The following is a 27273-nucleotide window of genomic DNA, read 5'->3' as shown; positions in this document are numbered from 1 at the left end:
GGATGGTATTTCTCATCATGAATCCGGTTGATATCCTGGAAGAGCTCATAAGGTTGATGATGATCACGACACATTTGTCGAGAGATTTCATGAAGATGTAATCAATTGGCGATGACATCAAGTCAAAGGAATGATGAAGCAAAAGGTTATTGAAACCATGGGTACGACACAAACTCGAAATCAAGTTTGTTGGTCAAGGAGAAATGGTATGACGAGGAAGATCGACGTAAGCTTAGCTCATCGTCGAAACTGGTGCTCCCGGAATAAGGACCAGGTAGCACAGTTAAAATCTGCACGACAAGGATATAGCCAAACAGGCTAGGAATGGCGTGATCGGTTACAAACTCGTACTTAAAGAAGATTATCAAGTGTCATTGAACCGTAATGCAGACTCGGTTCAGTTATCGGTGTCTTTGAGTGTTTAATAACTCCGAGCCCTAATCGGTGAGTATGTAGTACTTGATGAAGAACTCATAAGAAATTATGCAGTTCCAAGATAATCTCGAGATACCAGGTTGTAATACTCGACGACAGATCAAAGTAGAGGTTGGACTGGGGTATTGCTCTATAGAAGACAAGTGCTTAAACTTGCACAGGGAATGGTATTTAAAGGAGAACATGGTCGGAACCACGATTGCAAAAGGCCAGATCCCAGATATAAGATGAACTTATACCAAAGGAATAATTAATTTAAGAGAAGCTTTAATGATAAGGTCTACATCGTGTCCATGGGCATGAACACAAAGTTCAAGGTCAACTCCCACTTCTCCAATGGATAATATTTCATTCACTTCTCACTTTCGAAGAAGTTGTAGTGTTGAAATTTTATCTGGCAAAATACCAGAAGTGTATGACTCGTGAAAACTTTCGAGTTCACACATACTAAGGAAGGCATAGGTTCAACCCATCGGGGCATCTTAGAATCATATTCTAGAATCTTTAGAAATAATTAACTCAAGCTCGAAGGCAGAGCATGGTTGAGAAAGCAGAGGATACAATTTACCAAAGGCATTATGTATCAGAGGAAAGGCTCACAAGGTTATTGAATATGAAGGGCGTTGTCAGATAAAATCCAACAAAGGATCTGGTGGTCCACAAGGGATCTGACGTGAGCATCGGTACTCAACTAGAGGAAGAAGAATGCAAGGAGATCAAATTATAGAAACAACTGGCTAACTCAATTGTCAAATGCAAAGGAATTATGATTTCCAAATCAAGGGATCAGAAGCAATGCTCTGATTAGGGATGGATAAGTTGAATAGCCTTAGGGTACAATCAACGACAATTGGATTGGTCGAGAACCAATTCCAGTTAAAAGAATGGCAGCTCAGCCGGAAAGGTAATTTATAAGGATCAATGATGATTGCGGGTATTCGCAAACATATTGAGTCAACAGACTCAAAATGATAATGACAAGGAATGTCAATATGACTACGGGACTTATGGGATTAATCATAATGCAAGCAAGCAAGAATTTCAAGAGCCAAAGGCCCCAAAGGATTTTCGGAAGATCGAATATTATTTTGAAGACTTTTGTGAAACACATGAACAACTGGGGATGAGCGGATACTCGACAAGTGCGAGGATTTATTTGAAGGGTATTCATGTGGTAAAGAACTGCTAGGCAGTAGGCACAAAGTATTCTCGGAACAATAGAGAAAACTTCGGGGTATCTTGTAATAACAAGATTAACTGGGAATAAAAGTAAGAACGACAGGCGTAAGTATTTATCCATAGGGATGTTTCGGTGGTAGGGAATTACAAAAGCGACAAGCACAAGGTCTCGAGAGAATATCGGAGAGTATCTTCAAATTCTTCTGGTTCACGGAGCAATCACCTGTAGTGAGGGGTTCTCCGAGAGGAAGTAGTAACGAGATCCTAAAGTTAGATTTTAGTAAAAATCGTTTAACCCGAATAGAAGAGAGTTCAGAGTCCCAGAGTAAAGATCGAGGAGTAAAAGATCCTAGTACCACCCGATGGCGACGTGGGCCCGTAAGGCACACAGCCAAGTTAGTATAAGTTTTTGTAATGTCTAGACTCGACTTCGGCCAAGGAGTGTGGAAGGGGGATTCCTACAGGCAATTGGCTCTGATACCAACTTGTGATGCCCCCGATTTAATCGTACACTAATCATGCACGCAAATGTGTACGATCAAGATCAGGGACTCACGGGAGGATATCACAACACAACTCTAAAACATAAATAAGTCATACAAGCATCATAATACAAGCCAGGGGCCTCGAGGGCTCGAATACAAGTGCTCGATCATAGACGAGTCAGCGGAAGCAACAATATCTGAGCACAGACATAAGTTAAACAAGTTTACCTTAAGAAGGCTAGCACAAACTGGGATACAGATCGAAAGAGGCGCAGGCCTCCTGCCTGGGATCCTCCTAAGCTACTCCTGGTCGTCGTCAGCGGGCTGCACGTAGTAGTAGGCACCTCCGGGGTAGTAGTCGTCATCGACGGTGGCGTCTGGCTCCTGGGCTCCATCGTCTGGTCGCAGCAGCCGAGTAGAGATAGGGGGAAAAGGGGGAACAAGGCAACCGTGAGTACTCATCCAAAGTACTCGCAAGCAAGGATCTATACTACATATGCATGGATATATGTGTAAAGGGCCATATCAGTGGACTGAACTGCAGAATGCCAGAATAAGAGGGGGATAACTAGTCTTATTGAAGACTACGCTTCTGGTCACCTTCGTCTTGCAACAGGTAGAAGAGGGCAGTCTGAAGTCCTCCAAGTAACATCACATAGCAATAATCCTACCCGGCGATCCCCTCCTCGTATCCCTGAGAGAGAGCGACCACCGGTTGTATCTGGCACTTGGAAGGGTGTGTTTTATTAAGTATCCGGTTCTAGTTGTCATAAGGTCAAGGTACAACTCCAAGTCGTCCTGTTACCGAAGATCACGGCTATTCGAATAGATTAACTTCCCTGCAGGGGTGCACCAACTTACCCAACACGCTTGATCCCATTTGGCCGGACACACTTTCCTGGGTCATGCCCGGCCGCGGAAGATCAACACGTCGCAGCCCCACCTAGGCTCAACAGAGAGGCCAGCACGCCGGTCTAAACCTAAGCGCACAGGGGTCTGGGCCCATCGCCCATAGCACACCTGCACGTTGCGTACGCGGCCGAAAGCAGAACTAGCCCCCTTAATACAAGAGCAGGCTTACGTTCCAATCCGGCGCGCGCCACTCAGTCGCTGGCGTCACGAAGTGCTTCGGCTGATACCACGACGTCGGGATACCCATAACTACTCCCACGTAGATGGTTAGTGCGTATAGGCTCGTAGCCAACTCAGATCATATACCAAGATCTCGTTAAGCGTGTTAAATATCCGCGAACGCCGAACAGGGCCAGGCCCACCTCTCTCCTAGGCGGTCTCAACCTGCCCTGTCGCTCCGCCACAAAGTAACAGTTGGGGGCCGTCGGGAACCCAGGCCCACCTCTACCGGGATGAAGCCACCTGTCCTTTCAGCCCCCATCTCCGAACAGTATCACAGGTAATGTAATAATGTAAAGTATATAGTATATGCCCGTGATCACCTCCCGAAGTGATCACAGCCCAGTAGTATAGCATGGCAGACGGACAAGAGTGTAGGGCCACTGATGGAACACTAGCATCCTATACTAAGCAGTAGGATAGCAGGTAAAGGTAACAACAGTAGTAGCAAGGACAGGCTATGCAGCAGTATAGGATTAACTGAAAGCAGTAACATGCTACACTACTCTAATGCAAGCAGTATAGAGAAGAGTAGGCGATATCTGGTGATCAAAGGGGGGGCTTGCCTGGTTGCTCCGGCAAGAGAGAGGGGTCGTCAACTCCGTAGTCGAACTGGGCAGCAGCAGCATCGGTCTCGTAGTCTACCGGAGATAAGAGGGGGAAGAAACAATGAATACAATGCAAACATAAACACGACGATGCGTGACGTGACAATGAGCGGTGCTAGGTGTGCCCTAACGTGGTATGAGGTGGTACCGGTTAAGGGGGAAACATCCGGGAAGTATTCCCCGTGTTTCGCGTTTTCGGGCAGAGGAGCTGGAGGGGGAAAGTTGCGAGTTCGATAGGTTAGGGGTGTGTGGCGGACGAACGGACTGCGTATCCGGAATCGTCTCGTCGTTCTGAGCAACTTTCATGTTGAAAATATTTTAATCCGAGTTACAGATTAAAAGATATGATTTTCTAAAGATTTTATTAATTTCTGGAATTTAATTAATTATTTAATTTAATCCGAAAATGGAATTATGACATCAGCATGATGTCATGTTGACATCAGCAGCCAACATGGATTGACTAAGTCAAACTTACACGTGGGTCCCATTTGTCATACTCTGTTAGCTAATTAACAGTAGTTAATTAGGTAAATTAGTCATTAGGTTAATTAACCTTATTTAGTTAATTTAATCAGAATTAATTAAGTTAATTATTTAGTTAATTAACTAATTAGTTAATTAATTTTATTAGTAATTAATTATTTATTATATTTTATATATATTTATTTTTTAATTCTTTTTTATAAACGTTCTGGGGCTGGGGCCGTTCGGTCAGTGGCCTAAGGCCTTATCGGGCACAGGGGGAGCGGGCGCTGGGTGCTACGGTTACGGGCGCCGGGGCGTGATGGCGCCCGAGCGGAGGCCGAGCACGGGCGGCGGCCAGCGAGGGGCCGCGGCGGAGGCCGGCGCAGGGCGCGCGGAGGGTCGCCGCAGAGGTGCGGCCGGTCGAGGGCGACAACGGCGAGCGAGAGGCGCCGGTGCACAGGGGGGGGGGCTGCGAGCACACGGGGAAGCCGGAGACGGCGCCGCGGCGGCAGTTGGCCGGAGCAAGAGGCGGGCGAGCGCGAGGCGCGTGGGTCGGCGAGGCCAGAGCAGCGCCGGTGAGGCGGGACCTCGCACGCGGGAGAGTGACGAGCGGGAACTGGAGCGGACGCGGTCAGGGTCAGGCGCGGTCGAGGCGAGGACGGCCAGTGAGCCACGGTGGTGCGGCCCGGGACAGAGGGGAAAGGAGGGGGGGTCCTCACAGCGGTGCGTAGGGCAATGGCAGCGGTTGCCGAGGAGGAGGACGGGGACGCGTGCGTTGCCGGAGATGAGGAGGCGGTCCGGCGAGGTGGCATTCCGACGAGGGAGGCTTCGGGCGGCGGCGGGCGTCGGGGTCGGGGACGAGGCAGTCCGGCGACGGCGCGGCCGCGGAGGAGGCGGCGACGACCGAGCGGCGCCGTTGCGGTGGCGCCAGCGGTGGGGCGACAGCAAGTGGGGACGGGGCGCGGTTGACCGCGATCGAGCGGGGGAAGGAGATGGGGATCGAGCAGAGGAGTGGGGGGGGATCGTGCCGATCCACCGATCCAGATTGGATCGAGAGGGGGAGGAGGAGTGGCGACGTGGGGGAAGTGGGGTGCCGGTGGTTTAGGGTTTCGGGTAGTGGGGGTGGATAAGGGAGCGGTGGTGGGCTGGCCGGTTGGCCCTTGCCAGGTTCGGCCGGCCTGGTGGGGTGGCCGACTGGGCCGGCTGGGTCGAGGCCCAGTGGGGGAAGCGGGGGTTCTTTCCCTCTTCTTATTTTTATTTGCTATTTTTGCTTTCTTTCAGTTTCCTTTTATTTTAGCTTTAGTAAATTACCAAAGTGGCACCTAAATAGATTTAACAAATTTATGCCACTGCCACAATAGTTTAATACTTATGACAATTTAGTTTTGAAAATGTTTATTATTTTTAAAGCATTTAAATAATTATATTTGCTACTGTTATATTCATTTTAGAGTATTTAAACATTTTATAAAAGTGTGGTTTCTCCACCATAATTACCTATGCATTATTTGGCTCACTTCGAACATTTTAGTTTTAATACTTGAAAACTTTTATGTTTACTTGATTTTGAATTTGAATTTGAATCGGTTTTTGAACTAACGAGAGATTATCAACAGTAATCGAGGTGACGTGGCATCCTTAGTAGAGGGTTACTGTTGTTTAATTACCCGGGCGTCACACGGCTCCGGCGACCCGCGGTTCCCATGGCGAAGGGGGCGCGGCGGGCGGCTTCGGCAAGCTGAGCGGGGGAGGGGGGCGAAGGGCGGCTCCGGTGGCCCACGGCTCCCGCGGCGAAGGGGGCGGTTCCAGTGGTGGCTGACAGCAAAGGGAGGAACGACGGGGCGGCGAAAGGCGGCTCCGGTGGCGGCTGACGGCCGCGGGAGGAACGGCAAGGTGGGGAACTGCCCAGGTGGGAGGAGGAGGAGGGGGGCGAGAGTCGTGCGTGCGTGCGTGCGTTGTTGGTAGATTTCTTTTTTAACAGCGGGGCAGGTTAGCGAGACTTAATGCGTGGCTTGTTGGGTTAAACACCGGAGGATTATGGGCCATCAGTAGTCCTGGCCATGGGCAGCCCGGCCCGGTCGGCCCGACCCGACCCGGCCCGAAAAATCCCAACCCGGCCCGGCCCGACCTTGTCCATGGCCAGGCTCGGGCCTAGGTTTTGAGCCCGAAGCCCGGGTCGGGTCGGGCCCGGGCCCGTCAATTTCATCATTTAAGGAAGAGGCCCGGCCCGTGGCCCGAGGCCCAACGGGCTTTTAGTATGATGGGCTGGGCTCGGGCCCGATTTTTAGGCCCGACGGCCAGGTTGGGCCGGGCTCGGGCCTGGGTTTTTTGCGTCAGGTTTTGGTTGGCCCAGCCCGAAGCCCGGCCTGACCCGAGGAATGGCCAGGTATAGCCATCAAATATTGTAGATGGACGGTTAAAATTGTTTGGATCTGTCCCTCTTTTTCTTTTATAGTGGTAGTAGATGTTTATTTACTTTTGTTTACACTTCCGAAAATTATCTCTACCTACTAATAAACCAGCGATCGATTGCTTCTGGTCGTACGTCATCGACGTTTTTGCATAAAAGTCCCTTTATTTTTCAGAATTCAACTCGCAGTCCCTTTTAAGTCATTAAACTGAGATACCGTTTCGTTTTTGCAAAAGAAACCCTATACTTTGGTATATTCAACCTGCGGTCCATACGTCTGATTTTATTATTTGGGAGCGGATCAAATCGGCGGCTCGAGCGGCGGCGGCGGCTCGAGCTTGCAGGGGCTGGGGGCAGATCCGGAGGCGGGGGTCGCCGGTGACGACGAGGAAGGCGGAGCACGGGCGGATCCATGGCATCCGCGGCTCCTGGGCACAAAGGAGACAGGGAGGCCAGGGAGAGAAGAAGGAAGAAAGGAGGGGTTGTGCGGCGACCTAGCAAGGAGCTCGCCGGAGCTGGGCGAAGGCGGACTGGCGCGGGAGACGGAGGGGTCCGGCGCGGCGGCGCGAAGTCCTTGCAGGTGGAGACAGGCGTCGAAGCAGAGGACGAGAGGATCCCCTGATCCATCCCCTCCTACCCATCCAGCCCTTTCTCGATGGCCCGCGTGCGACGAGCCCCTACGCGGGGTAAGAAGGAGGATCACGCGAGGTGGAGCACTCCAGCCCCCTCCTAGCCCTATCACGGTGAGGCCTCCTTTCCCTCTCTCCCTGCCTGAGCCATAGGCTGGCGGCGCTGAGGTCGATCTGCTCATGCACACACTGTTGCTATGACATGATGACAGCCACGACCCACTTTTTCTTCCAGTTCCTTGTTTTTGTGGTGGATGCATCCATGATTATTTGTTTCAACTATTGATTTTCAGTTTAGTCAATCAAACCCATTCCAATGCTGCTCTTTTACTTGTACAAATAAACTATTGTTCACTAAATTGAGCAGCTAGCTATTGGTGTCTCAAAGATTAAGCGCAGGTTGGTATTTATGGTCAGGCCTGCCTCAAGTAGAGGAAGAAGAGGAGGCCTGAAAGAGAGAGGCCGCAAGGTAGAAGCCTTTTGATTAGGAGGCAGTCTAGCAAGTTGGACGAACTGCTGATAAAGAGATAATTCTATTCTGAATTTTTATCTGAAAAGCAGGATTGGATCACGGATGTATGTTGGCTATGTCTCTCACGGTGTGTGGAATCAGTTATTGGTTAATTTCATCTTATTTGTTGACACTGATGGTGTTGTCCATTGGTTTAACAGAAATTTGTTGAACCTAAAGATGAAGAGGAACTCGTGGAAGAGGAAAAGAAATGACATGGTAGAAATTCATTCACACATATCAGGGTCATAGTGAGAGGATTGATCTGCTTGATTCGCTCCTGATGGTCGGTGGATTGTTTCTGGTAGGGCTAAGAGTTCTGTGAAGGTAAGATTTTGATCCAACCTATTAAGCAGTACCATACAAATTACAGGAGAATCTGTTGTTTGGTCCAACCTATAAAGGTGCCATATATGCTCAGTTGCTCACAACAGTGCTAATATTAACAAGGTGAATAAACTCACGCTCTAGCGGAAGATATCCTTTATATTTTTGGGGTCACTGATACCTGTACAAAAACATAAGATGTGTTCCTAGATAACATCTTTCCTCCAAAATAATTTATATATCATCTAGACTTGGTTAGTTGTAGCTTTTGCTTTCTGTTCTTTCCACAAGCTTCTGTAGGTTCAAATGATAGTTGTTAAATTTTGGGACCTTAAGACTTTTTAGTTGATTGCATCCTCTAGACCGGGAGGTATAATAGCATATCCTAATTGTCTATTTGATGATTCAGAAAGCTCTGGCTCTACTCATGTATATCAGTTTATATTCAGATTGTGAAGTACTCCCTCTATAAAGAAATATAAGAGCGTTTAGTTCTATAAAACATATTTATATGCAGTTATCCAACAAATTTATGTCCTAAAATCTTACAACTTCTCTTAAGCTGTTTTTTTTGCGGGAAAGTTGTATTTGACCATAACCTTGGCTTAAATGCAATTTAATTTCAACCTCAAATTTGGTGATTTTTTAATGGGCACAACTGTGTCGGTAGAGGACTAGAGGTTGACAGTTATGAATTTTGTGATAATCTTCGGCTATACTGTTATATATAGCACTTTCCAGGTTATATGGTTCACATTCTCTGAGCCAATTCACAATGACCATTCCAGATTTGGGCCTTGCATTTTTAAATTACTATTTGATGCCCCGCGCGTTGCTGCGGGAATTTGTTGTGGATTTCTAAGTAACTTGAACAAAAAAATAAGTTAACAATTCGAATTAATAATATGAGATTTCATATAGGTAATGATGAGCAACAATATGATAGCTTTCATATAGAGGCAATGATTAAAATTATTAGTGGTATAATTATATATTGTATTGATTGCATGAACCATATCTCAACATAATCTATTTCACGTTGTTTGGAGGAGTGTCCTCTTCGACCAATAGGTAGTAGAGAAGAGTAATATAATGCAGGCGGGATATAAAACTTATTCACTCTGGTATATATTTGATTTTGTACTGCTGAGGGCACATAGAAGTATATGAGATTGTTCCTCAGTTACAATAGAATTTTCCTTCCACTCAGTTACATTAGAACTGATCTCCCACAGAAACAATTGGTAAGGACATGTGATAGATGACATAGAGCAAGGTAAGTAAACTGAGAAAGGTAATCAATAAATTATATAATGACCGGACCAAATGTAATAGACCAAGCAAACCATATAGCAGGAACCATCGATATTGAGACGGGGGACACACGGCAAAGAAAACAAACAGAGCGATCCAAATGCAACCATCCAGCCAAAGGCCATCGATATTGAGATACACCCATTGGCACCTGCACATCATAACAAAAAGGAAGCCAGCACGCACATGCACAGAAGGAATTTGAAGCAATCAAGAGCAGCGGAGAACACGACTTTGGTCCTCGCATGCGGCAACAGCAGCATCCGGCTTCAAAGAACGGCTCTCTGTCAGGCTGGCCCAGCCGGCTACACCGCTACTCACAGCGGATGTGGCACCCAGCCCGCGCGGCAAAGGCCCTCGGCCACGACGCCGCTCATCCCGATACAGCAACATTGTGTGGCGTCGTCAGCAGCACGCGTCGTTGTCGACGCAGGACGGCGCGTGGCGAAGCCCTTCGGCTTGACCTGTCGCTTCTCCCACGGCGAACCTGACCATGGAGGCGGCTAGCATGGTTGCACCCAACGCTACGTCTCCCGGCCGGCCGGCCGTGACGACGCCCTCCGGCGTGCACGCGCGTTGGCTGCCCAGCAGCCCAGGCTACACTTCTTAAAGGGAGATGAACTGCATCCGTTACCCATGCATGAGGAGGGAGAAGAAAATCCATCCGTTTCTATTGCAATACAAAAGTGGGATTTGATGGGCATTGAAGAAGGAAACGGAAGCCATGGTGATTGCAGAGAAGTAGGAAGCACCGACGGAGGGCCCTACAATGGGGAATTAATTGTGGAAAGAAACTCATGTAGATATCTGTGAAGGAGAAGAAACGGTGCGATCGGGCAGAGCAGCGGGCCTTGGGGCTAAAATGAAGTTGTATGGTGAAGAAACGAAAAAGAGAGGAAGAGAAGTTAAATTACAGGAATAAGAAAAGTATTTGGAATTGATGATGTGGCTAGAATGCTGAGGTGGACTGAGATGGATGGCTGCATGTAGATTGATGATGTGAATAGCTTGCATGTCAAGAGAAATCATGTAGTGAGGGGCTTCTATTTAGATATAGTAGATTTTGTAACATTTTGGTTGATCTTTGATGCTGCTCCTTAATTTTTTACATTGACTGGTGTAGAACTAAATGAGTGTTGACATTCAAGGGAGGCCCCATGCTTTTAAACAGTATATGAATGTTGTTAGCTCGGTCCTTCACAAATAAGTCCCTTGATGTGTGTCATCTCTCATTGCATATAACATCTGGTCTTTTTATTTTTCATTGATTTTTCTTCTCCCGGTGCACTGAATTTGCAAGGGCGTGTAGACGGCAGGATGAGCAGCAGCATGCCGGTGGTAAGACAGGGCGTGTTGGCGTACGCGAAGCAGCCATGCATGAATCGTGGCGGCGGATGCTTGCTGGCCATAGTGGCAACACCAATTCAAGCTGGGAGGCGGGAAGCTGGAGTAGCAGAAACGATTGGTCATCCATTAGGCATGAACCCAACTCCATTGTACTTCCTTTTCTTTCCGTAACCAATTCTTTGGAGCAGACATGTGGGTACAGTTACATAGCCTGAAGATTGTTTGCTTTTTTGGTTAGTTCAGATTTAGATTTCTCAGATATTCACTATTTGATCAATCGATCCATGTAGATCTCATTGACATGGTTTGTGGAATGTACCTTTCAGCATTTATCCTAATTAGTTAAATGCCTAGCTGGTGATAAGAGGAAGAGGATGATCAGAAAAGCATGGAGTTAAGTGAATCAGTACAGGAAGAAAGGCCGTTCAGAAAGAAAATAGTAGAGGAAGAAAGGGAGGAGCAGCAGTCAAGGTTGGGCTTGGTGGCCTCGACGCCTATGACCTCCTCTATGCCAAGCCTCGCATCACCCAGTTATTATGTTATCTACTCCCTCCGTTCCAAATTACTCGTCGTAGAAATGGACGTATCTAAATGTAGATACGTCCATTTCTACGACGAGTAATTTGGAACGGAGGGAGTACTTCCATGGATTTACTGGCGTATAAAAATATGACTATCTGATGTACTCGTATGACTTAGCTGAGTTTCCTCTTTATGTAACAAGGCTCTCTTTTAAAGTTGTTTCGCTGTCCTCATTCCTTGTGATCTCGGAATCAGTATTTAGTTGATAACTGTGGCAACAAAGGATAGTTTGCGAACAAGGTTCTCACCCCTTATGTTTATTTTGGCATGGAAAAGCACTGTGATTAAATCTGTTGAACACGCCCTTATAGCAGACTAGCAGTAATCTTCATATGAATGGACCTTGAATGTTGTTATTGATAAAGAACTGAATATAAGATACGTTTACAATTATGTGAGGAAGCGAGCATCGATTATAAGGAGGTAGAGATGTCCATGGTGGAGCTGGCGGACAGTATGGTACATATAAGAGAACCGCGAGTGGCCAAGTACCAACTGCAGCGGCTTGGCTGCGTCTGAAAGTGGTAGCAATTCCGGGCCAGCAAGGCTCAACCACGAATCCACAATGCCGACATGTACAGCGCCGCCGGCTCCGATGAGAGCGGGCTTCCGGAGCATCACAAGGAGCTAATTAAGGAGCCACATTACGTTAGTATTGCAGCGCACCAGACATGCTTTAATTTTTCTATGAGCTAGGTTCAATTAATTAGTATTTTCTTTTAGGTATTCTTAGTGCAAAAATGTCAAAAAAGTGGATGAACTACCAGGTAAAACCGTAACAACAGTATATTCTCAACTATCAAGCCTTTTGATTTGAAAAAATATAGTCACAATTATCTTCCGTGTGCATGTAAATTTCCATAAAAATTGACGAGATTTGTGCGACATTTTAAAAAATCATGATAATTTTTTTCTGGAGCATTAAAACATCAATCATAAAAAACATTTTTTGTGCAAATTTACAAGTTCTTGAAGCACCATGAATATGTACACTTCCAAACAATCCATTTGGTACGATCAATCTTTTTTGTGAATTTAAATAAGATCCTTTTCCTTCGCTAAATAGCTTCAACATGGAGACTCTAATAGAGTAGAACTATATTTTGCGACTGGCTGGACAATTTGGACGTGATAGTAGGAGAGAAACCACGCAAGAAATAGGACAAAAACTTGACCGATAAGAAGGAAGGATGTCCAACAAAAAATATGGTGATAACGCATGAATACCGGTGCTGGTCGACCGATTCAAAGGTTCCCGAGTAAAATGAATAGATACCAGACATAATTACTCTGACATTTGTACTACTGTTATTACATACCATACAATTACAAGCTCGAAAATGCTGTGAGAACCAGGAACACAAAATCATATGGCAAAAAACCTAGAAAGCCTACGCGTGCTCAGTACTGCGGATAAACATCATAGCTACACTACTATGCTTAGATCACACATAATAGTTAGAAGTGGTTTGCATATAATCAAACAATAAATTTGTGCACGAAATTATTTGTTTTGTAAAATTAATGATATAGTAGTTGAATGCAATCATTGAAGGTTTTTTAAAGAGAAATACAGTACCAGCGAGCTCCACATCGGTATCGGTCTACCTAATCATATATCAATGGCAAATATTAACATGCTCCCTCTTACCCCCTCTTTTTTTGCATGTGAGGTAAGAAGGTAAGAGTTAATCAGACCATCAATTAATGAGATCAACGGCTCGGATCTATTATATACTCTTACCTCTTATGTGAAAAGAGGAGCTAAGAGGAAGCATGTTAAAACTACTCTATATCAATGACACAGGGGAGTTGGGGTTTGAATTTGATGAATAAAGCAAAATAAGATCATGCAATTGGATTCGATGCATTAATTGAACGTGAAAATTGTAGACACACAATTAAAAGAAATAACTCGAGACTACAACTACATTTGTTTCATAATGGGAATGCCAGATGAAACAATGCCACTTAAGAAAAATATCATAACTTCATGGCTAAAGAGACTTGGACAAGATAAACAAAGTGAAAAAAAAACAATCTACATGTATTTAAGTAATATATCTACATCAAGGTAGCCCTCAATTCATACATTAATAGCTATAAATATGCATTTCTTTTCAAACTATCATATTTAATTAACGAATGTTTCCACGTGAGAATTCTCAAAAGTTCTTTTATCTTTATACCACAACTGCACATCCAAATATTCTCACCTTGAGCACTCTGTTCTTTTAATAAAAGTGTGATTTTTTCTATCCCGGTGCAACGCACGGGCATATTTACTAGTAAACATATAAATTAAAAAAACATATTTTACATAACGTTTTGACAATTGTTAATCATGCATTTGAAAAATATTAAATGTGTATAAAAAAATGCTGACCATGTGTTCAAAAAATGTATAACTTGTACTTGAAAAATATTACATTTGTATAGAAAAATGTTGACCATGTATTCAAAAAATATTTAATTTGTATTTAAAAATGTTAAATGTGCATAGGAAAGATGTGAAAAAGTATTAAAAATATTAAACTTGTATTTGAACAATGTAAAATGTGTATAGAGAAAATGTTGATCATGTATTCAAAAAATGTGAAACTTGTATTTGAAAAATGTTAAATGTGTATAGTAAAAATGTTGACCATGTATTAAAAAAATGTTAAACTTATATCTGAAAAATGTTAAATGCTATAGTAAAAATGTTGACCATGTATTCAAACAATGTTAAACTTGTATTTGAAGAATGTTAAATGTGCATAGAAAAAATATTGACCATGTATTAAAAAATGTTAAATGTGTATACTAAAAATGTTTGTCATGTATTAAAAAATGTTAAACTGGTATTTGAATAATCCGAAACGTGTATAGAAAAAATGTTGACCATATATTCAAAAACATTAAAATTGTATTTAAAACATGTTAATAAAACATTTGAAAAAACATGTCAAATATGTATAGAAACATATTTGACCATGTATTAAAAAAATTAATTTGGTATTTAATGTATGTTAATCAAGCATTTAAAAAATGTTAACCGTGTGTTGCAAAAATATATTAGATATATACAAAAAAAAAGAAAAATAGTGAAACCCGAGAGCAAACAAAGAAAATTGTTGAAAACCTAGAAAGAAACAAACAAAACCAACGAAAAAACGAAGAAAGGGAAAGAAAAAACAATGAAACTGAGAAAGAAATAAAGAAAACTGAAAATACAGAAAAAAGAGGAAAACCAGTAAAAACCGGAGAAAAAGAAGAAGAAAACCTGATGCGGAGCATCCTTCGATCATCCCCATGGTGTAACACCCCACAAATTTTAACCATGATTTGTTTATTAAAATTTTGCCAAGAAATTAAATTTTCATTTTTTGTGGAATTATCTTTTGATTTCAGAACCACTCTTTTCCTTGATATTGTGGAGTGTTCACCCCAAGTGAAAACCTTTCAAAAATATTGTTGGACTTGTTTACCCTCTCAAGAAAAACATTTCTTTTATCAGTGGATTTATTTGCATAATTATTTTCCCTGAGCTTTATTTCTTTAGAAATGATTTTTCATAAGTTTTGGAGCCTCTCTTGCACTACAACCCTTTGGTAAAATTAGTTATAAGTTTCACCAAAATTGGGAGATGTCATGGGATGCTCCCGCATCACTTTTATGCAAAAATCTCTTGTAGTCATTTGGAAATTTTGAGCTCTACCCCAAATTTTCAAATCTGATCCAGTTTGTAAAATTGCACTACAACCTATTTAAATATTTCTTTAAAGCTTCCACCAAAATTAGGGGATGTTAGTAGTAGTGTATAATTCAACTTTATGCAAAAACCCATTAATGTTCTTTGAAAATTCTGAGCAAACCATCCTCTTTTGCTCTCTGGCCCAGTTTGGCATTTTCTACTGCAACCCTAGTTTATTTTGCTCTAGTGCCCATGAGCTTTTTCCTGCTTATAGTCCACCCTACCAAACCCTTAAGTCCAGGAGATTGGACCCATTGGAGTATTTTTGGTCCATGCAATAATGCCCTTTTCATTCTGTCCAGGTTTGGTTTTCTCAAAAACTTGCACTAACAAGTTTTTGTTCTTGACAAACTAACCTTGCCACCCTCTTTGTCATCTAAAGAGAATATGATCTGGAGTTTTTGGCCACCCCAAGAGATTCTTAGATGACCATAGCTTTCTGTCAAGCACCTTGTGTGCATGGTCAGATTTGACATGGTTTTTAATTTGCATATTGGATCTACTTGCTTTGCCTAACCATCATGTCCACTAAGCTCCTAGCTACCTCTAACCTAGATCTGTTAATCCCGAACCCCATCCAAGCCTCCTGGCATGCCTTGGCATTTTGCCAAACACGTAGCGTGCGTGCTCTGGGCGCGCCCAGAGCGCACGTTTTGCACACGCGCGCAGCCGAGCCGCCGCGTCGTGCCCCTGGCCTTTGCTCACCCACAGGGCCGCGCCCCGGCCTCGCCCGCTCACCAGAACCCTCCAGGCCGCCCCTGGAGCCCCACAGCGCCGCCGTCAGGTTGGCCACAGCAGGCTCCTGCCATGGACGGCGCCGCCCGAGCCACTCTCACTCGCCAGCTCGCCCCTGAAGCAGTGCCCGCTCGTCTGCTAGCCTCTGCCGCCATCCCTAGCCTCGACACGTCGCGCTGCAAGCTACAGAATGGCGGTTCGCCGTTCCTATCCACTGCCGCCTATCCACGGCCGCCGCGGAACCGACCTAGTCACGCTATAAAAAGGAGCCCCGAGCTTGTCCAGATCCCCAGGCAGCCTCAAGCCATCTCACTAGCGCCATCCATCGACGGAGGGAGTCCGTCTTCCTCATCTCCGGCCAGTTCGGCCGCCGCCACGCTCCGGTTCAATTCGTCGCAAGCATGACCTCCCCCGTCCATCTAGTGCTCCCATCCTCTTCCCCTTGACCTTGCGGAGCCACCCCACCCCTCAGCTTCGACCGAGAACCACCGTAGCCCAAACCCCCAAATCCTCCCGAAGCCACCTCCGCCGCGGAGCTCGCCGCCGGTGACTCCCTCCACCCCTGCCAACCTAGCAACCACTGGGAGGACCGCCCGAGACTAGCGGATCCATCCCTGCCCTCGGAGCCCCGTGAGAAGCCACCAATCGCCGACATTGATCGCCGGAGCTCCGCCTCCTCTCGGACAGAGGAGGAAGAAAACGCGGGCGACTAGTCCAACCTGACCAGTGGGCCCAAGGGACCCACTGGCAGTGACCCAGCGACGGCCCGCGCTATTTTTAAGTGAAAGCGTAAAACCCAGAGTACGTCTTCCCTGCCCCAAAAACGTATTTTCATTCGAACTGTTTTCTTTTTCTGTTTTAATTAAAAAAAGAGTTTTGACTGGCTATAACTTTTTACATATAAGTCCAATTGACTTGATTCTTTTTCTGTTGTTTCTCAAATTTTGTCTAGTTTATTTTCATATTTATTTGAAAATTTTCCAAGAAACTTTTTTGTACGGTTTTGAAACTATGTGTTAATTCGAAATTTTCTTAAATAGGATTTTTGGAGAGAGAAGGCAACTTTCAAAAAGTGCACCCCCACTTGCATACTCTTGAAGGCAAGCATTCTGAACCCTGGCATAATATTGTTGTGTGTTGTTTGATACGGTACAACACCATCTTGACACGAAGTATTCGTTATTTTATGTGACGATATGATCATACTCATGAGTGCGCAAATGAAGATTTCTTGCGGTTAAAATTTGATATGCTTGTGATAGTAATCACCCTCTTATGCCTTTCATGCCCACCGGAAGGAATCCGGGAAAGCCTCTGTCTTGGGTAGACAAGAGCTTGTCCCTAGTTCTTCGTTGAGACGGTTATGTCCGGTAAGGCATGGTGGGGTACGATGAGCGGTGATTCTGTCTGATTGGTATGAAATATACTGCTTATGCTTATCATGCAGGTAATGCTTTAACCTCCTGAGTAAACCATAGATCGAGTCTTGTTGCAGTAACTCCCATACTTGTCTCGTACTACCACTTGTCCCTGCCATAGGTAGGGTACAGTTCAGTCAGTTGTCAACCCCTTCCTAGCACACACCATATAGAGAGGCCATGGTGGAAGATACCGGCTGCATCCGGTAGGCATGCCACCTGGTCCGGGGGCATGGGTGTTTCGGTTGGAGCCGAAGGGGGTAGCTCCCCTAGTTTGCGCACGTTATAAATTTTGTGATCCCATGCTAGTCGAGGTTGTAGCCTCCCCACTTAGAGTTTCGCTTAACGGGTGTCATGGGTGATTCCATACACCATAAGTTAGGCTGGTGTGTGCAGTCAGTTGTGTTTTAAATTAAAAGATCGTAGACAGAATTAGTCCTGACGGACTAAAGGAACCCGTTACTCGTGGGTAAAGAGTACACCGTCTCTAGAGATTATATCTATTCGAATAGCCGTGTCCATGGTTAAGGACTACAGTCTGGGATGGGTCAAGTGTCGGTCTTAGTGTCGGTCTTCGGAGGAACAATTGCTAAACCAGAACATTTATCATGACTTGTGACTCGTGATATAACGCCCACGATGCGGCTATATCTCCCACGTGTCGAAGCACGACTTAGAGGCATAACCGCATTGTAAGCAATGTCGCAAGTGAGGTAATCTTCACACAACCCATGTAATACATAAGGGAAAGAGATACATAGTTGGCTTACAATCGCCACTTCACACAATACATGAATTAAGCATTACATCATCCGGATACAAACAAGGTCCGACTACGGAACCAAAATAAAAGAAGACTACCCCAAATGCTACACAGATCCCCGATCGTCCCAGCTAGGCTCCACTACTGATCAACTGAAACGAAACAACACAACGAACACGATCTTCATCGAGCTCCTCCTTGAGCTCGGTTGCATCACCTGCACGGTATCATCGGCACCTGCAAACTGGGTTTGGAAGTAATCTGTGAGTCATGGGGACTCAGCAATCTCACACCCTCACGATCAAGCCTATTTAAGCTTATAGGAAGGGTAAAAGGTATGAGGTGGAGCTGCAGCAAGTGACTAGCATATATGGTGGCTAACATACGCAAATGAGAGCGAGAAGAGAAGGCAAAGCACATTCGAGAAATCTATGATCAAGAAGTGATCCTAGACTACTTACGTTCAAGCATAACTCCAACACCGTGTTCACTTCCCGAACTCCGCCGGAAAGAGACCATCACGGTTACACACGCGGTTGATGCATTTTACTTAAGTTAAACTTCAGGTTCTCTACAACCAGACATTAACAAATTCCCATCTACCCATAACCGCGGGCACGACTTTCGAAAGTTCAAATCCCTGCAAGGGTGTCCCAACTTAGCCCATCACAAGCTCTCACGGTCAACGAAGGATATTCCTTCTCCCAGGAAGACCCGGTCAGACTTGGAATCCCGGTTACAAGACATTTCGACAATGGTAAAACAAGACCAGCAAGACCACCCGCTGTGCCGACAAATCCCAATAGGAGCTGCACATATCTCGTTCTCAAGGCACACCGGATAAGCTAAGCGTACGGGAGCCAACGTAACCCAAGTTTCCAAGGGACGGCCCCGCACGGTGCTCTAGGTTGGACCAACACTTAGAGAAGCACTGGCCCGCGGGTTTAAATAAAGATGACCCTTGAGCCGGCCGACCCAAGGGAAAGAAAAAGGCTAGGTGGTTAATGGTAAAACCAATATTGGGCCTTGCTGGAGGAGTTTTATTCAAGGCGAACTGTCAAGGGATTCCCATTATAACCCAACCGTGTAAGGAACGCAAAATCAAGGAACATAACACCGGTATGACGGAAACTAGGGCGGCAAGAGTGGAACAAAACACCAGGCATAAGGCCGAGCCTTAAACCCTTTACCAAGTATATAGGTGCATTAATTAAATAAGAGATATTGTGATATCCCAACAAAATATCCATGTTCCAAGAAGGAACAAACTTCAATCTTCACCTGCAACTAGAAACTCTATAAGAGGGGCTAAGCAAAGCGGTGACATAGCCAAACAACGGTTTTCTAGGACAAGGTGGTTAGAGGCTTGGCGTAGCAAATGGGGGCATGATATAGCAAGTGGTAGGTATCGCAGCAAAGGCATAGCAATAGAGCGAGCATCTAGCAAGCAAAGATAGAAGTGATTTCGAGGGTATGGTCATCTTGCCTGAGATCCCGCAAGGAAGAAGAATGACTCCATGAAGAAGACAAACGGACGAAGTCGAACGAATCCTCACAACACGACATTATCGGAACTAGCCTGAAGAGGCAACACCGGAAAGAAGCAAACAACATAGTAAACAACCACCACATAAACATGGCACGATGCGCAAACAAGTATGATGCATGTTCGGATTAATGAAGCATGGCATGGCAAAGTGCACAAACAACACTACAAGTTAAGTGGAGCTCAATATGCAACTCCGTTGCATATTGACGAAACACCACGTGACTTATTTAGTTTGAACTTGTTTATGTACCCAACACTATTAAATGTTGTTTAAACATGGCAAGAGGTGGAGCATAAGTAAACTAAACATTTAGGCAAGTTTAAATGAGGCCGGAAATAACTAACAACAACTTCGGTAAATCCCCATATGCAAATTATCAATTTGGTGCAACAACAATTTTAAACATTTAAATGTTATTATCATGATGCGAATGACATGTGCAAGTTTCATGCAGAATTTATTAAAAGTTGACAAGAGTATTATGAAGCATTTGTCATCGTGGCAGAAACAAAAAGGGGTGCCACGGCAACGAATCCGAAAATGGTGCCACGACAACATTCCGATTCCGGTAACTCGATTGAGATACCGATGCAAATGAGAACTGTGCGGATGCGTGCAAAAGATGGTGGGGCGCTCCCAGATTCTGGGTGTCCCACGAGTTGGCGACAAGGAAATGAGTGACAATTTGGACACGGTGCAAACACGAGCATCTCAAACGTCGCAAGCATTCGTTCACGGACGTCGTCTCGAGGTTATAACTTCGAAGCGTGCCTTTTCGGAACGGAATGGTTCTCGTTCGGTGCCAAGTAGAGGAAGTAGACGTTCTCGCGATGGCGGTAGTGGAAGTAGTCGTTCTCGCACGCTCTAGGGTCGACGGTAGAGGTTCTCGCGATCTCGGTGACGGTAGTGGTACATGTATATCATTGCACGAGTTTCCGTAGACGTTCATGTCATCGTTGTCATGGTACTTGGGGTCTTCGGACTTTCCGGTCCCGTTCTTGCGATGATAGTCGTTCATGTTCGTTTGGAGAGGTACTTGATGACTCCACCGTCTTTGGGGCGACGGTAGTGGTACACACTAAGGTAGTCGGACTTGATGGATCCGAGGGCTCTAGACGTCGTGGTACTTGTCGATCCAGGTCTTGAGACATACTAGGCATCGGTGCCTTCGAGGAACTCGGCGTGTCCAAAACATAGGAAAACAAGGTCCCTGTTGTGGTCGTGTGAACGTTCAGTGGAGACGAACTTGCCGGTCTTGCCGAACTGAAGGGGTACTTGGTGTTTTGCAATCCGATATCCAGGGTCAAACATGTAGTTGTTCTTAGCGACTCCGCGTAGTTGTTCACATCTTCGTGCTGTAGTCGAAACAAGTTCATACTTGGGTTTCCTGGAACTTGGCGGGCACGAGGTGCAGGAGAGGAAATCGGGAGGCGACGCTGGACGGCAGAGACGACACGGGCTCCTGATCCTGCGAGACTTTGGCCAGCTAGGCACGAGGAGGGGAAGCAGAGCAGGCAGCATGGAACTACGACGGGGCGACAGCCAGCAACAGCTCCGGTGGCCGGCGTGGTTGAGGACGGAGGCGAAGAAGCGAAGCTCGCAAGCAGAGGATGCAGGGTCGAGCCGACTCGGGCGCGGAGGCAGGGGATCGGCGAATCGCGCGACGCAGGGGCGACGAGGCTCGCGGCGGAGGTCCAGGACCCGGTGCGACAGAGAAGTACGACGCTGCAGGCACAGGTGGAGGAGGAGCTGTAGGAGAGCGGCCGATGACGCGACACTCCGGGTCGCTGGCGCGAGGGGAGAGGGGCGATGGGTGTGCGGTTCCAGGGACGGCGTGGCTCGGGGCTCGCGCGCCAAGGCGAGGTGGAGGAGGAGCTGAGGACGGGGAGGCCGACGTGATCGCGTGCACAGGGCGGCGACGGACTGGAGAGCGGGCGGCAGAGGCGGAGAGCTTCGAGCTCGGCTGCCTGAGGCCATGGAAGACGGCAGCGCTGCTCGCTGGTGTTTCAAGATCGAGTGGGAGGAGTGCGCTGCAGGAAGGAACGCGAGGGGGGTCGAGGGGATCGGGCAGAGGGGAGAGGTCGAGGGATCTCTCGATCCCTCTGGCGGCGCTAGGAAACGATGAGGAGGGGTGCAGGGAATCGGGCTAGGGAGCGCTAGGGTTACAGCTGGTGGAGTGGATGGGCCTTAGGAGGGGCATATGGGCCGGGGAGACCGGTCGGCCTGGCTGCGCTGCCAACCCTGGCTGGGCCTGGTGCGGGGAGGTAGGAGGCCCAAGTTGGGCAGGCTCTCGTCTGACTCAAACTCTCTCTCTTTAACGATTTCAAAGAAAACCCAAACTTGGAATAAATGCCGAGAGGGATAACAGTGGAGTTTGGGCAGGAAGTAAATTTTCTCAGAGTCGCAAAAATGAGCCTGATCCAAGAAAAATGGAAAAGAACATGTGGGTGAAGTTTGAATCGAACTCATTTGAATTTAATTCAAATGGTTTTGCATATGAAGTAGGTGATAGGGGGTCCAAAAATGTTGAGGTTTTTTTGGTGGAGCACCGGAATAAGATGAACGAATATATGACAAGGTTGGAGTCCAAGACTTGAGATAACAAAGACATTGGGATATTTTGCAAGTGTGTTTGCGGTAAATCCAAATAATTGGAATATTTGCTATAGCTCTCTAAATATCGAGAGGATATGTTGTAAAGAGAATCACCATGTGAATTCCCTCGGTTTAAATGGATCGAAGATCCATACGGTTTATTTAGTTGAGTTTTAAAACAAGGTGCATGATGACATGATGCAATGCACATGATGCAAAGATGAAATGCAACGGACCAAACAAATCACACGACGAAACCCGGAAACCCTGGAAGGCATCTGAAGCCCCGGTCTTGGGGCGTCACACGTGATGACTATGATTATTATTATTATGAACTAACCATTTACATTATTTGAATTATTGAGCATCCCTGGGATGGTTCTACCTCCTGGATGTTCACTGTGATTACTTTCATATAAGCCCTTTATGTGGTGTCGCGGAGACGCCCGACTGTGGCATGCTTGTTGTTCATTTACTTTACAAGCCCTTTATGTGGTGTCGCTGAGACGCCCGACTGTGGCATGCTTGTTATTTACTTACTCTATAAGCCCTTTATGTGGTGTCGCACAGACGCCCGACTGTGGCATGTTTGCCACTTATTTCCTTTATAAGCCCTTTATGTGACGTCGCTCAGACGCCCGACTGAGGCATGCTTTATTTATTAACCTTTCGAGACGTCGCTTCCGACACCCAATCAGTGCATTCTTTTTTTACTCCCTTATTACATATTCATGTTGTATGTGATTAACCTGGTTGCGTGCATCCTGGATGTTTATTTTGTGACTGACGTGAGATCATAGAATAATTCAGAGCATGATTATCATTTGTTATATTATACCTGTGTTCATAATGTTTGCGAGTACATTCAAAAGTACTCACTGGCTTGTCCCTGGGTATTGTCTTGGCCAGATTTCTTGCGTGGAGAGGAGCGTCGCGATGACAACCCCGGAACTTACGCAATGGTGATAGCAGCCTCGTGAAGATAGGAGTTATCCAGGTCAGCTGTTCCTGCGGGAAATGGAGTCTCATAGACGCTGATGATCCGCAAACCGCTTCCGCCATCAACCACTAGAAACCATTTGTTGTACTAATAGGCCAGAATGGTCTTGTACTACTCATTTTGTATTTTGCTTGGAGTTTCTGTATCAAGTTGGTGTCTCATCAGCTAACAGTAATCCTGGGGCTGGTGAGCATAAGGGCCATTTTTTGGGAAATTAATATCCCGAAAATTCGGTCCCGACAACCTTGGTATCAGATCCAGGCTGACCATTGGCTAATCCTATCTTGGCCAGGTCAATAAACCTAGGTAAATCAACCCACCAGACCTTAACCTAACCCCGGCCAAGCTTCTCGTGTAAGATAGCCACACAGTGACCCCGACACCTTTTGGCAGTTGGTGCCTAACCTATCAGCCTAGCCTATCGATCACATGCCAGTGACCAACACCTAAAATGTCTCATTCACAAGCGTGCAAAGGAAGACTCTGTCCCCTTTTTCTATAAAAAGGGCACGCTAGCCTCAACCCAACACAACACAGCCTCTACCCCAAACCAAGCTAAAATGCCTGGACCCGTTGTTCACAATGAGACCACAGCAACCAACCTTGGAGGTTTTGCGACCGTGTTAGCAAACCTCACCTGCCGTGCCTTTGCATTAGAAGAGCCCCCAGAATATGTCGTGTACCAAGGGCCCATGAGCGGTGAGAGCAGTCAATTCTGGGCCACTTTGCATGTCTATGGTAGAGGTCTATCGCCAGAACGCCCCTACAGGTTCACTGGAAGAACAACTTCCTTTGAGCCACAAGCCATTCAACTAGCTGCTCGAGAGGCTATAGTTCAACTCCGGCACTTGTCACCCAGAGTTAACTGTCACTCGTCCTACTACTACCCCAGCCGTGACGGATATGGTAGACCACCCCAGGTTGCCAACGGAGATCACGAGACGGATCCTGCATTGTTGCATCTGGTGCGCTATGTAAGTGCACTAGAGGAACTGTTTGATCAAATCACCCTTGATCTGATCGCAGCCCGTGGAGAACTAATTCGCCGAGCCCCGACAAGAAGAGGAGATGAGCCCGACGCCGATAACCCAGTCGTACTGTTCGGACAACCGATCGAGTCCTTGAGGTCGGCCCCAGCCATCGACCAAAACACTTTGGTGTCCCCAGAAGTGCTTCGTCGCCTTTTGGGAACACGCTCCAACGGGATCGTGGCCAATAACCCACGCGATGGTCATCATCGCTACCCCGATCCTGCAGCTCCTCAACCCCCTCCAGCTAACCCCGACGGTGAAACCCGTGGAGAAGCCTCGGCGTCCACAAGGCATGCCCGCTTAGATATAAACGAGGTAGACTAAGTCACTCGAGTAGTACCGAGTCTTAGTATGTCCACTCCCTGTAATTGTGTGATCTTGTATCGCCATAATTAAATACTGTCTGCTTATGCGCCCCTATTTTAAATAATAGCCATGCATAAGTATGTTGGCGTACGATTGCATTTTTTTAAATTCCGGGCGTAGCTACCAAAAACCACCCCGACGACACCCACAGTAATACGTCACTCTTGTGAGATATGTGTATCTGTGGCATTAACCCCGGCCCCATAGAGCAGAACCGACAGACTAGTTGTCTCTCACCGTGATAAATGACCTAGTCCAGATGCTGTATAAAAGGCCACCTCGTGACCTTACCAAGCATCCCTCACCTTGTGCACAACTCTCACAGCCATTTCTTTCCCATGTCGAGCCCTAGTATTTATCTGAGAACTCCAGATGCAACCCTAGGTAGTTTTGTTAAAATATTGTGGGACTTTACCTACAGTACCATGAGTTCTATCCATCCACCCCAGTACGAGTTGCTCAAAACGAGGATCACCCCATCCACCTCAAAGTATTGGGCAGTAGTGCACATCCCTCCCGCAAACCCAAACCAATACCCAACGGAAGTCTCCTTCGTGAGAAAATCTATGCCGACCCCGCAAATGGCCATAGAAGCTGCTGCGTACGAAGCGCTTGCTCGCCTTTGATTCGCGGTACCCTATGCCAACGAACGAGGGTATTATTACTTCCCGAGTTGTGCAACACCCGGAGAAGTAGCATCGTTTCCCGGTGGACGAATCGAGAGAGACCCAGTACTGGCCAACCTCTCCCATTATGTCATCGCTCAAGAGCGTTTGACCCAGCGAGTAATGGGTTATCTCCAAAGCCTCGCTGATTTAAACCCTCAGATCGCCATTGGCAGGCCACTGAGGCCGACCAGGAGAGACGCATTCATCGACTAGTCAATCCGCTTCCCCCGATAGAAGAAGAGTGTACCCCAGTGCCAGAGATGTTTTCTCAAGACCCTGTCTATTTACCGTTTTCATTGTAGGCGTCACTGCTATGTTTATTGTCCCAGCATTTATTTATGTGTTGCAACTTATGCGTGGTATCCTAGATTTGTGTGTCAAATTAAATAATTGGTTTCAATTATTATGAAGTAGTTTTTACTGCTGTTAATTTTGATTAACTGTCGTCGCTCTCGGTAATTTCGGAAGTAAGATTTTTTTCTGTGTTGTTGCAGCATACATCTCTTCACGACATAGATAATTTTTTATTCTCGCAGCACCACGACAGCGATCTCACAACCACTCGACCACGTGCACTAATTGCAAATCCATGTGCTGATTTCCTCCCTAACACACCACAATCTCTGAAGGAAAGATTTGTGGGTTATTAATCGGGTGCAAGTTGCATGCAGCACACCGACAACAGTTAGCACCCGACACCAGCACCTAATCCTCATGATCGCCGCCGCCACAGAGAGCTAACACTCGAGCAGTAGCATCACAACGATCATCGAGGATCATCGCGCACAAGAGCACGGAGAACCCCAGCAATGTCGCCAACCCTCCGCACACCAGGATCATGTACCAATCCGGCATCACCTCCGCCATTAGAGCCTCACCTTGAGCTCCTGCAAGCAGAAATGGAGGAGAAGGAAGGAGAAGGACAAGCAAGGCCAGGTGCGAGGAAGAAGAAAGGAGCACCTCGGTCATTTTATAGCCCGAGATCGGTGTACGGTGGGCGAAGTCCACCAGCGCCGCTCGTCGCTCGATCGCCGGTGTTCGGAGGCGAATCCGCGAGCAGTGCCGACAGCGCACTGGCCCGCGAGGTGAGTGCACGCTGCACCGGCAGCTAGCACGCCGCACACTACCGCGGTATGGCCTAGATGCCCTACGCGCTAGAAGTCGCCGGTGGGGAAAGCGCGGGAAAGCGCGCGAGAGAGAGAAGAAGAGAGAGCCAGAGGTAGAAGAAGAGACTGACAATGGGCCCCGGGTCCACCTGTCAGCCAGAGAGAGCACTGTGCTCTCGGGTACGAACAACGTATTTTAGAAATTTAGAACTTTATTCTAAATTTTCTGTAACCAAAAGTAAAAAAAAATTCTCGTTTTCCCCAACCATGGATTTTTCCACGCAGCGCCAGTATTCCACACTGTAGTTTTGCACCACTTATTTGCCTATTCACTATAGCAACATTTTATTGCATGAGTAGGATGGTTATTTTTGTGATATTACTTTGAGATAGTAAGAGTAATTCTTTTTCAAAGCAGCCCTTAGCCAATCTCGAGGACGAGATTTTTCTTAAGGGGGGTAGTGTTGTAACACCCCAAAATTTTTAACCATGATTTGTTTATTCAAATTTTGCCAAGAAATTAAATTTTCATTTTTTGTGGAATTATCTTTTGATTTCAGAACCACTCTTTTCCTTGATATTGTGGAGTGTTCACCCCAAGTGAAAACATTTCAAAAATATTGTTGGACTTGTTTACCCTCTCAAGAAAAAACATTTCTTTTATCAGTGGATTTATTTGCATAATTATTTTCCCTGAGCTTTATTTCTTTAGAAATGATTTTTCATAAGTTTTGGAGCCTCTTTTGCACTACAACCCTTTGGTAAAATTAGTTATAAGTTTCACCAAAATTTGGAGATGTCATGGGATGCTCCCACATCACTTTTATGCAAAAAATCTCTTGTAGTCATTTGGAAATTTTGAGCTCTACCCCAAATTTT

General features: G+C 46.1%; 1 long non-coding RNA gene across 3 annotated transcripts; it reads left to right on the top strand.

The window, feature by feature from the left end:
* The first annotated feature begins 6983 nt into the window (after window positions 1-6983).
* Window positions 6984-11383, top strand: LOC123038333 (uncharacterized). Of its 3 annotated transcripts, none has more exons than XR_006417811.1 (3): window positions 6984-7944; window positions 8018-8183; window positions 10798-11383. It is a non-coding gene; the product is annotated as an uncharacterized lncRNA (long non-coding RNA). The 3 variants fall into 3 exon arrangements; XR_006417810.1 differs by lacking the exon at window positions 10798-11383 and having other exon boundaries at window positions 6984-7459; window positions 7763-7944; window positions 8018-10704; XR_006417809.1 differs by lacking the exon at window positions 10798-11383 and having other exon boundaries at window positions 8018-10704.
* The last annotated feature ends 15890 nt before the right edge of the window (window positions 11384-27273 follow it).

The sequence above is a fragment of the Triticum aestivum genome, chromosome 1A, assembly GCF_018294505.1.
Source record: "Triticum aestivum cultivar Chinese Spring chromosome 1A, IWGSC CS RefSeq v2.1, whole genome shotgun sequence".
NCBI lineage: Eukaryota > Viridiplantae > Streptophyta > Magnoliopsida > Poales > Poaceae > Triticum > Triticum aestivum.
This window is presented reverse-complemented; position numbering and strand designations above follow the sequence as displayed.